The following is a 10,000-nucleotide window of genomic DNA, read 5'->3' on the forward strand; positions in this document are numbered from 1 at the left end:
AGTACCCGCATACCCCCGCCCGGTACTCCGGGGCAGTACCGGTACCCCCGCCCGGTACTCCGGGGTGCTACCCGTAACCCCCACCTGTACTCCTTCCTTGGTAGTACCCGTATACCCCCGCCCGGTACTCCGGGGCAGTACCCGCATACCCCCGCCCGGTACTCCGGGGAAGTACCCATATACCTCCACCCGGTACTCCGGGGCAGTACCCGCATACCCCCGCCCGGTACTCTGGGGCAGTACCCGTATGCCCCCGCCCGGTACTCCGGGGTACTACCCGTAACCCCCACCTGTGCTCCTTCGTAGTACCCGTATACCCCCGTCCTGTACTCCGGGGTAGTACCCGTATACCGCCGCCCGGTACCCCGGGGTAGTACCCGTGTACCCCCGTCAGTACTCCGGGGCAGTACCGGTACCCCCGCCCGGTACGCCGGGGGAAAAACTGCTGTCCCTACGGGCGCGCGAGTTTAGACCCAGCCTTCCTACCCGACCCTCCGCCTTACGCCCGGTGTCCCCAGGCGACGTTCCGGGATAGAACCCGTTCCCCCACCAGTACTCTGGGCCCGTGGCGGAACCCTTTGTGATGCGCCGGAGTTCTACCTGCTGTCCCTACGGGCACGCGGCGATGGATCCCGGCCCCCCATCCTGACCCTCCAGGGTAGGCCCGGCCACCCTACCTGACCCTCTGGGGTCAGCCCGGTGTCCCTACCCGACGCTCCGGGGTAGGCCTGGCGCCCCTACCTCATCCTCCGGGGTAGTACCCGTACCCCTACCGGTGCTCCGGGGTACACCTGCTGTCCCTACAGGCGCTCCGGGGTAGGCCCGGCCACCCTACCTGACCCTCTGGGGTCAGCCCGGTGTCCCTACCCGACGCTCCGGGGTACGCCTGGCGCCCCTACCTCATGCTCCGGGGTAGTACCGGTACCCCTACCGGTGCTCCGGGGTACACCTGCTGTCCCTACAGGCGCTCCGGGGTAGGCCCGGCCACCCTACCTGACCCTCCGGGGTCAGCCCGGTGTCCCTACCCGACGCTCCGGGGTAGGCCTGGCGCCCCTACCTCATCCTCCGGGGTAGTGCCGGTACCCCTGCCGGTGCTCCGGGGTACACCTGCGGTCCCTACAGGCGCTCCGGGGTAGGCCCGGCCACCCTACCTGACCCTCCGGGGTCAGCCCGGTATCCCTACCCGACGCTCCGGGGTAGGCCTGGCGCCCCTACCTCATCCTCCGGGGTAGTACCCGTACCCCTACCGGTGCTCCGGGATACACCTGCGGTCCCTACAGGCGCTCCGGGGTAGGCCCGGCCACCCTACCTGACCCTCTGGGGTCAGCCCGGTGTCCCTACCCGACGCTCCGGGGTACGCCTGGCGCCCCTACCTCATGCTCCGGGGTAGTGCCGGTACCCCTGCCGGTGCTCCGGGGTACACCTGCGGTCCCTACAGGCGCTCCGGGGTAGGCCCGGCCACCCTACCTGACCCTCCGGGGTCAGCCCGGTATCCCTACCCGACGCTCCGGGGTAGGCCTGGCGCCCCTACCTCATCCTCCGGGGTAGTGCCGGTACCCCTGCCGGTGCTCCGGGGTACACCTGCGGTCCCTACAGGCGCTCCGGGGTAGGCCCGGCCACCCTACCTGACCCTCCGGGGTCAGCCCGGTGTCCCTACCCGACGCTCCGGGGTAGGCCTGGCGCCCCTACCTCATCCTCCGGGGTAGTGCCGGTACCCCTGCCGGTGCTCCGGGATACCCCTGCGGTCCCTACAGGCGCTCCGGGGTAGGCCCGGCCACCCTACCTGACCCTCTGGGGTCAGCCCGGTGTCCCTACCCGACGCTCCGGGGTAGGCCTGGCGCCCCTACCTCATCCTCCGGGGTAGTGCCGGTACCCCTGCCGGTGCTCCGGGGTACACCTGCGGTCCCTACAGGCGCTCCGGGGTAGGCCCGGCCACCCTACCTGACCCTCCGGGGTCAGCCCGGTATCCCTACCCGACGCTCCGGGGTAGGCCTGGCGCCCCTACCTCATCCTCCGGGGTAGTGCCGGTACCCCTGCCGGTGCTCCGGGGTACACCTGCGGTCCCTACAGGCGCTCCGGGGTAGGCCCGGCCACCCTACCTGACCCTCTGGGGTCAGCCCGGTGTCCCTACCCGACGCTCCGGGGTAGGCCTGGCGCCCCTACCTCATCCTCCGGGGTAGTGCCGGTACCCCTGCCGGTGCTCCGGGGTACACCTGCGGTCCCTACAGGCGCTCCGGGGTAGGCCCGGCCACCCTACCTGACCCTCCGGGGTCAGCCCGGTGTCCCTACCCGACGCTCCGGGGTAGGCCTGGCGCCCCTACCTCATCCTCCGGGGTAGTGCCGGTACCCCTACCGGTGCTCCGGGATACCCCTGCGGTCCCTACAGGCGCTCCGGGGTAGGCCCGGCCACCCTACCTGACCCTCCGGGGTCAGCCCGGTGTCCCTACCCGACGCTCCGGGGTAGGCCTGGCGCCCCTACCTCATCCTCCGGGGTAGTGCCGGTACCCCTGCCGGTGCTCCGGGGTACACCTGCGGTCCCTACAGGCGCTCCGGGGTAGGCCCGGCCACCCTACCTGACCCTCCGGGGTCAGCCCGGTATCCCTACCCGACGCTCCGGGGTAGGCCTGGCGCCCCTACCTCATCCTCCGGGGTAGTGCCGGTACCCCTGCCGGTGCTCCGGGGTACACCTGCGGTCCCTACAGGCGCTCCGGGGTAGGCCCGGCCACCCTACCTGACCCTCCGGGGTCAGCCCGGTGTCCCTACCCGACGCTCCGGGGTAGGCCTGGCGCCCCTACCTCATCCTCCGGGGTAGTGCCGGTACCCCTGCCGGTGCTCCGGGGTACACCTGCGGTCCCTACAGGCGCTCCGGGGTAGGCCCGGCCACCCTACCTGACCCTCCGGGGTCAGCCCGGTATCCCTACCCGACGCTCCGGGGTAGGCCTGGCGCCCCTACCTCATCCTCCGGGGTAGTGCCGGTACCCCTGCCGGTGCTCCGGGGTACACCTGCGGTCCCTACAGGCGCTCCGGGATAGGCCCGGCCACCCTACCTGACCCTCCGGGGTCAGCCCGGTATCCCTACCCGACGCTCCGGGGTAGGCCTGGCGCCCCTACCTCATCCTCCGGGGTAGTGCCGGTACCCCTGCCGGTGCTCCGGGGTACACCTGCGGTCCCTACAGGCGCTCCGGGGTAGGCCCGGCCACCCTACCTGACCCTCCGGGGTCAGCCCGGTATCCCTACCCGACGCTCCGGGGTAGGCCTGGCGCCCCTACCTCATCCTCCGGGGTAGTGCCGGTACCCCTGCCGGTGCTCCGGGGTACACCTGCGGTCCCTACAGGCGCTCCGGGGTAGGCCCGGCCACCCTACCTGACCCTCTGGGGTCAGCCCGGTGTCCCTACCCGACGCTCCGGGGTAGGCCTGGCGCCCCTACCTCATCCTCCGGGGTAGTGCCGGTACCCCTGCCGGTGCTCCGGGGTACACCTGCGGTCCCTACAGGCGCTCCGGGGTAGGCCCGGCCACCCTACCTGACCCTCTGGGGTCAGCCCGGTGTCCCTACCCGACGCTCCGGGGTAGGCCTGGCGCCCCTACCTCATCCTCCGGGGTAGTGCCGGTACCCCTACCGGTGCTCCGGGGTACACCTGCGGTCCCTACAGGCGCTCCGGGGTAGGCCCGGCCACCCTACCTGACTTTCTGGGGGTCAGCCCGGTATCCCTACCTGATGCTCCGGGGTAGTCCTGGCCTCCTTACCTGTGTCTCCGGGTAAACCTGGCCACGCTGCAGGGTCGGCCTGCACTCCCTGGCCGCACTACGGGCCGGTCCTGATTAGTGTATTAAGACCGCTCCGCGATTCCACTTTCTTAAAATTTATTGTGTCTGACAGCTTGTCTTTTACCGCGCACGCAGGCAGGCAGGCAGGCAGGCAGGCACGCGTCAAAAACGTGAGAGCAAAGCGTTACCCGCAGTCGGAGTACTTTATCGGTAACGACTTCTTCGGGAAGAGGCGCCGACGCTGCTCTCTCGTCTCTGTACGAGTCGGTGGCCGTCCGGGTACCGCGTGGCACCGTTGGCGTGGGATCCGCTCCTAAACGAATACAGAAGAATCGATACGCTATGAATCGTCATCGATTGAAGTTATTAACAGTTGACGAGCGATGCTGGATTGTATCGTTTATGGAGCGTCACCTACCGACTGATTTAGCGCTACGCGGTAATACGCTTTCTGGCAGTTCCTTAAATAACAAAACTCATTCGTTCACGCACGCTAGGTGTGCATCCCTTCGTTAATAGCCGGAGAAGGAATACGTACGTACGTACGTACGTACCTACCAGCGGATCGTCACGGATTGAATATGACTCGATTAGTAGTCACCAGTATTATAAATTACCGACTCCTAAAGTTTGATTGCGGCACTCCTTTAGGACCTTGCGACGCTCTTGGTTAACGTTAGCGTTCTCCGGCCCCTGCGTTATCGCGCATTAACTGTTCATTGGCCTCCGAGGGACGGCGGTCTCGCAGGCCTCTGAAGAAAGCCAGTCGGCTGCCTGACAAGCGGTCCCTGTGGCCGAGGCCGACTTAGCCGAGCATCCTCGGAGACGACGAGCTCGCGTGGCCGCCGTGCCGGCTGACCGGCCCGCCCCGGGGCCGTTTCCCCCCCGCTCCCCGTCGCCGAAGGAGCGCGCCCCCCGCCACCGCCTAAGGCCGCTGGGACCTTCCTCACCGCTCGAACGCATCCCGCCGGCGACGGAGCCGCTGATGCCCCTCTGTCGGAAGCGCGGCGCGCCTCTCCGGCAGCCCTGGCTGGGGCCCTGGAGCCCCAGGTCTCTGCCCAGGCCGAGGCACGCGGCTGCTGCTTTGCCAGGGACGGGTCCGACCGGGAGCCGAGCGCATCGCCCGTAGGCAGGCACGGGCGCAGGCCGGACGTCGAAGCGGCCGACCACCCGGGCTGTAACAGAGAAAGTGGCGTTAGCGACACCGTTACAAATCTTTCTCATTTCCACCTGCGTGCGCGCCCGCACCCCGCCAAAACAGGCCCCCGGCCCGAACGCCCACCGCCTGCTGCTGCAGCCGCTCACCCGCCCTTAGACACACGCACGCGCACGCACGCACTGCCCCCCCCCCATTCGAGTCCCCGCCCCAAACACCTCCCGCCCGCCACCGCACCCACTCGCACGGGGCTACACACGTGCGCACCCCCCCCCCCCGCAACCGGCCCCCCCCAGCCCAAACCCTCCACCCGCTGCCCCGCTCACAGTCGTGCGCTCAAAACGCACACGCGCGCAGCCCCCCCCCCCCCCCCGCCCGAAACAGGGCCCCGGGCCGACACCCCCCACCCCCGTCACCCCGGGCCCGCCGCTGCACGCACACACACACCGCCCCCCCGCCCTCCCGCCACGCAGTTCGCGCCGAGCCTGGCTGCCCCTGCTCCCCCCTTCCGCCACCAGGCTTGCCGCCCCCGGTGGTGGAAGGCGGGAGACTTTAGGACCCTGCGGCGTCCCTGCCGGCTCCGTGCCCGGGCGGGAGAGGGGAGCCCCCCCGGTGCCCTGCCGTCTCTAAACCCCAGCTGCCGAGTCCCTATCCTGCCGCACCCGTGGCCCCGCTCCCGCCTTTCTTTCTCAGCCAGCCACGCACTCGCCCTGCTCCACTCCCGCCCGCCGCCGCCGCGGGGGGAAAACTAAAGGACCGGGGGGGTGGGACGGGGACGGGGACGGGGACGGGGACGGGGGAGAGAAGTAAAAAAAATAAAACTCCAACCGATCCAAACAGAAGCCTTCTCCGAAAAGACACACCGTCCCCCCTCGCCAGCCTGCCTCTGCGCCAGGCTCCCCGCCTGCTCGCCAGCCGCTCTCGCCCTGCTGCACTCCTGCCCGCCCTCGCCGCGGGGGGAAAACTAAACGACCGGGGGGGACGGGACGGGGACGGGGACGGGGACGGGGACGGGGGAGAGAAGTAAAAAAAATAAAACTCCAACCGATCCAAACAGAAGCCTTCTCCGAAAAGACACACCGTCCCCCCTCGCCAGCCTGCCTCTGCGCCAGGCTCCCCGCCTGCTCGCCCTGCTCCACTCCTGCCCGCCCCCGCCGCGGGGGGAAAACTAAACGACCGGGGGGGGGGGGGGACGGGGACGGGGACGGGGACGGGGGAGAGAAGTAAAAAAAATAAAACTCCAACCGATCCAAACAGAAGCCTTCTCCGAAAAGACACACCGTCCCCCCTCGCCAGCCTGCCTCTGCGCCAGGCTCCCCGCCTGCTCGCCAGCCGCTCTCGCCCTGCTCCATTCCTGCCCGCCCCCGCCGCGGGGGGAAAACTAAACGACCGGGGGGGGGGGGACGGGGACGGGGACGGGGACGGGGGAGAGAAGTAAAAAAAATAAAACTCCAACCGATCCAAACAGAAGCCTTCTCCGAAAAGACACACCGTCCCCCCTCGCCAGCCTGCCTCTGCGCCAGGCTCCCCGCCTGCTCGCCAGCCGCTCTCGCCCTGCTCCACTCCTGCCCGCCCCCGCCGCGGGGGGAAAACTAAACGACCGGGGGGGGGGGGACGGGGACGGGGACGGGGACGGGGACGGGGACGGGGGAGAGAAGTAAAAAAAATAAAACTCCAACCGATCCAAACAGAAGCCTTCTCCGAAAAGACACACCGTCCCCCCTCGCCAGCCTACCTCTGCGCCAGGCTCCCCGCCTGCTCGCCAGCCGCTCTCGCCCCCCCTCTTTTCTAGCCTCCTTTCCCCGCCGCTGCTGCCGCCGCGACTGAGCAGCAGACCGTTGCCGTGGCGGGAAACACCACAGTTTCCGGGGGCCCCGTTGCCGGGCTGCAGACCACCCCACCCAGCCACCCGCCCCCCAACCCCCCGTCTCCAGGGCGCCGGAAAGTCTGTGATCGGGTGGGGCCGGGGGAGGGGGGGGGGGGGGGGCTGCACCTACTGGCCTGCAGGTCCGGGACTGCAGCGCGGGGAGGGAGGGGGAGCACACCGGTGCAGGGGTGCGTGTAGCTGTGTGTGCCTGCGTCGCGTTCTGTGTGTGTGTGTGTGTGTGTGTGCGCGCGCCTCTGAGCGCGCGTGTGTCACCGGGGGGGGGGGGGGGTGGCAGTGCCTGCAGGATCGCAGATATGTATTTTAAAGTATTTATTTTATTAAAAAAAGGAAAACGTCAAAAAAACACCAAAAAAAAACAGGCGGGGGGGGGGGGGAGAAAAATTAAAAACAACCCCCCAAAAAAAGCCCAAGACCGCAAAAACCAAAACCAAAAGTCGGCGAGCACCCAGCAGCGCCGGGACCCGAACCTGAACCTGGCAAGGGGCTACCAGTCCTGAAGGCACCCAGTGAACAGCGAACTCGCGCCGGGGAGCCGGGCAGTTTGTGCCGGGGGCTGCCACCTCTGCCCGGACCCCGCCGACAGAATATGGTTGGGGGGGGGGGGGGGCAGCAGCGGAGCAGAGGGGCTGGCTGGTGTGGTGAAGCTGGCAAGTGCCTGGCAGCCACCGGCTCGGAATAGGTGCGTGCACGTGCATGAGAACGACGAGGGTGGGGGGGGGGGTGTGTGTGTGTCAGGAAACAAAAATTATTTTGAAAACTGGTTGTCGTTAATATTGTATTAATATTTCCCGCCGGAATCAATAAAGGTGAAATAACTCTTGCATCAGACAGTACGTTTAAACGTGCTCCCTTGGTGTAGAAGTGGTTCAAACTCGGGAAGGGGAGGGGGAAAGAAATGCCGTCCGGGAGAACCGGGAGAGGGTGGCCCTTTTAATCAGATTTGCTAAAATCTCAAAAGAAAGAAAAAAAAAAAAAAAAACGAAAAAAACGAACCAAAAACAGGCGCACCTGCCCCCCCCGCCCCCCCCCGCCCAAGGGGCACCGAACGGCTGCCAGGTCTACCCGGCTCCGCGGGCGGCCGCCAGGTCTACCCGGCTCCGGAGGCCGGCGCGGCCGCCGGCGGCGCCCGGAGGACGCGGGGTGTCGCTGCCGCAGCGGCCGGTGAAAAGGGCCGCCAGGTCTACCCGGCTCCGCGGGCGGCCGCCAGGTCTACCCGGCTCCGGAGGCCGGCGCGGCCGCCGGCGGCGCCCGGAGGACGCGGGGTGTCGCTGCCGCAGCGGCCGGTGAAAAGGGCCGCCAGGTCTACCCGGCTCCGCGGGCGGCCGCCAGGTCTACCCGGCTCCGGAGGCCGGCGCGGCCGCCGGCGGCGCCCGGAGGACGCGGGGTGTCGCTGCCGCAGCGGCCGGTGAAAAGGGCCGCCAGGTCTACCCGGCTCCGCGGGCGGCCGCCAGGTCTACCCGGCTCCGGAGGCCGGCGCGGCCGCCGGCGGCGCCCGGAGGACGCGGGGTGTCGCTGCCGCAGCGGCCGGTGAAAAGAGCCGCCAGGTCTACCCGGCTCCGCGGGCGGCCGCCAGGTCTACCCGGCTCCGGAGGCCGGCGCGGCCGCCGGCGGCGCCCGGAGGACGCGGGGTGTCGCTGCCGCAGCGGCCGGTGAAAAGAGCCGCCAGGTCTACCCGGCTCCGCGGGCGGCCGCCAGGTCTACCCGGCTCCGGAGGCCGGCGCGGCCGCCGGCGGCGCCCGGAGGACGCGGGGTGTCGCTGCCGCAGCGGCCGGTGAAAAGAGCCGCCAGGTCTACCCGGCTCCGGCGGGACTTAGCCGCATTTCGGGGGCGGGGAGGTAGACCTGATAGCCCCGCCACTTTCTCGGAGCTGGCCAAGGGGTCGCTGTTTTTCGCTGCCTCCAGTTACGTCATCGTAAAAGTCGGTGTCATTGGCGGGTCTCCCCGGTGGGCAGGGACGGCACTCTTGGAGCCGGCCGGGGGCGGGGACGTGATCTCCCGTACTATAGGAGGTAGTGGTGACTCGTGCACGGAGCAGCGCTAGTGAGCGGCTGCAAGGCTTACGGCTCAGCCGGCGAAGTGGAGCGCTGGGCGGCCGTTGTGGTGGTGGTTTTGCCTGGTGGTTCGGCTCGTTTTCTGTCTGTTCGGCCAGTTGGTCTCTCCCGGTGTTTTCCAAGTAAGCCAGCCGGGCGCCTGCGAGGGTCTGGCAGGCTGGCGGTGGCTGTTGACCCGAGTGGTGCGAGAGGTGCAAAGGTGGATTCCGCAGGGCATAGCCCGGTGGCCGGCGGCGGCCACCGGCACTCGAACGCTGGAAGACCGGGTGGAGCCGAGCCTGCCTCGGCTTTCCCCCGGCCCCGGAGGGCCCGATGATGGCAAAGGTGGAGCGCTGGTATATGCGAGGGCAGCTGCCCGTGAGCATCCAGCCCGCCGCGGCTGCCGCCGCCTCCTGAGGGCCTGGTGATGGGCGGGCGAGGTGGCGGCACCTCGTCCTTTGACTCTGGCCTTAAGCTGGAGCGGGCAGAGCGGCAGCCGGTCCCGGTGGCTGGCAGCCGGATGCAGACGGCTGGGGGTTCTCGTGCGTGCCGCAGCTTCCCCCCAGCCCCCGAGGGCCCGATGATGGCACAGGTGAGAGGCCGCAGCGCCTCGTCCTGTTTTTGCCGGCATGAGCCACGCGTGGGCGGCCTGTGGTGTCCGGCCTGCCCCGGCTTGCCTGGTTGCAGGAGGGCTCGGTGGAAAGGTCTGCAGCGCTCTACCGGGTTTAGAGGTGGCGGCACCTCATCGCGTTTTCTCCGGCCTTAAGCTGGAGCCCATGCACGAATTGGGCAGAGTGCAAGCGGCAGCCGGTCCCGGTGGCTGGCAGCCGGATGCAGACGGCTGGGGGTTCTCGTGCGTGCCGCAGCTTCCCCCCAGCCCCCGAGGGCCCGATGATGGCACAGGTGAGAGGCCGCAGCGCCTCGTCCTGTTTCTGCCGGCATGAGCCACGCGTGGGCGGCCTGTGGTGTCCGGCCTGCCCCGGCTTGCCTGGTTGCAGGAGGGCTCGGTGGAAAGGTCTGCAGCGCTGTACCGGGTTAGAGGTGGCGGCACCTCATCGCGTTTTCTCCGGCCTTAAGCTGGAGCCCATGCACGAATTGGGCAGAGTGCAAGCGGCAGCCGGTCCCGGTGGCTGGCAGCCGGATGCAGACGGCTGGGGGTTC

This window comes from Buteo buteo, unplaced genomic scaffold (assembly GCF_964188355.1).
Source record: "Buteo buteo unplaced genomic scaffold, bButBut1.hap1.1 HAP1_SCAFFOLD_148, whole genome shotgun sequence".
Lineage (NCBI taxonomy): Eukaryota > Metazoa > Chordata > Aves > Accipitriformes > Accipitridae > Buteo > Buteo buteo.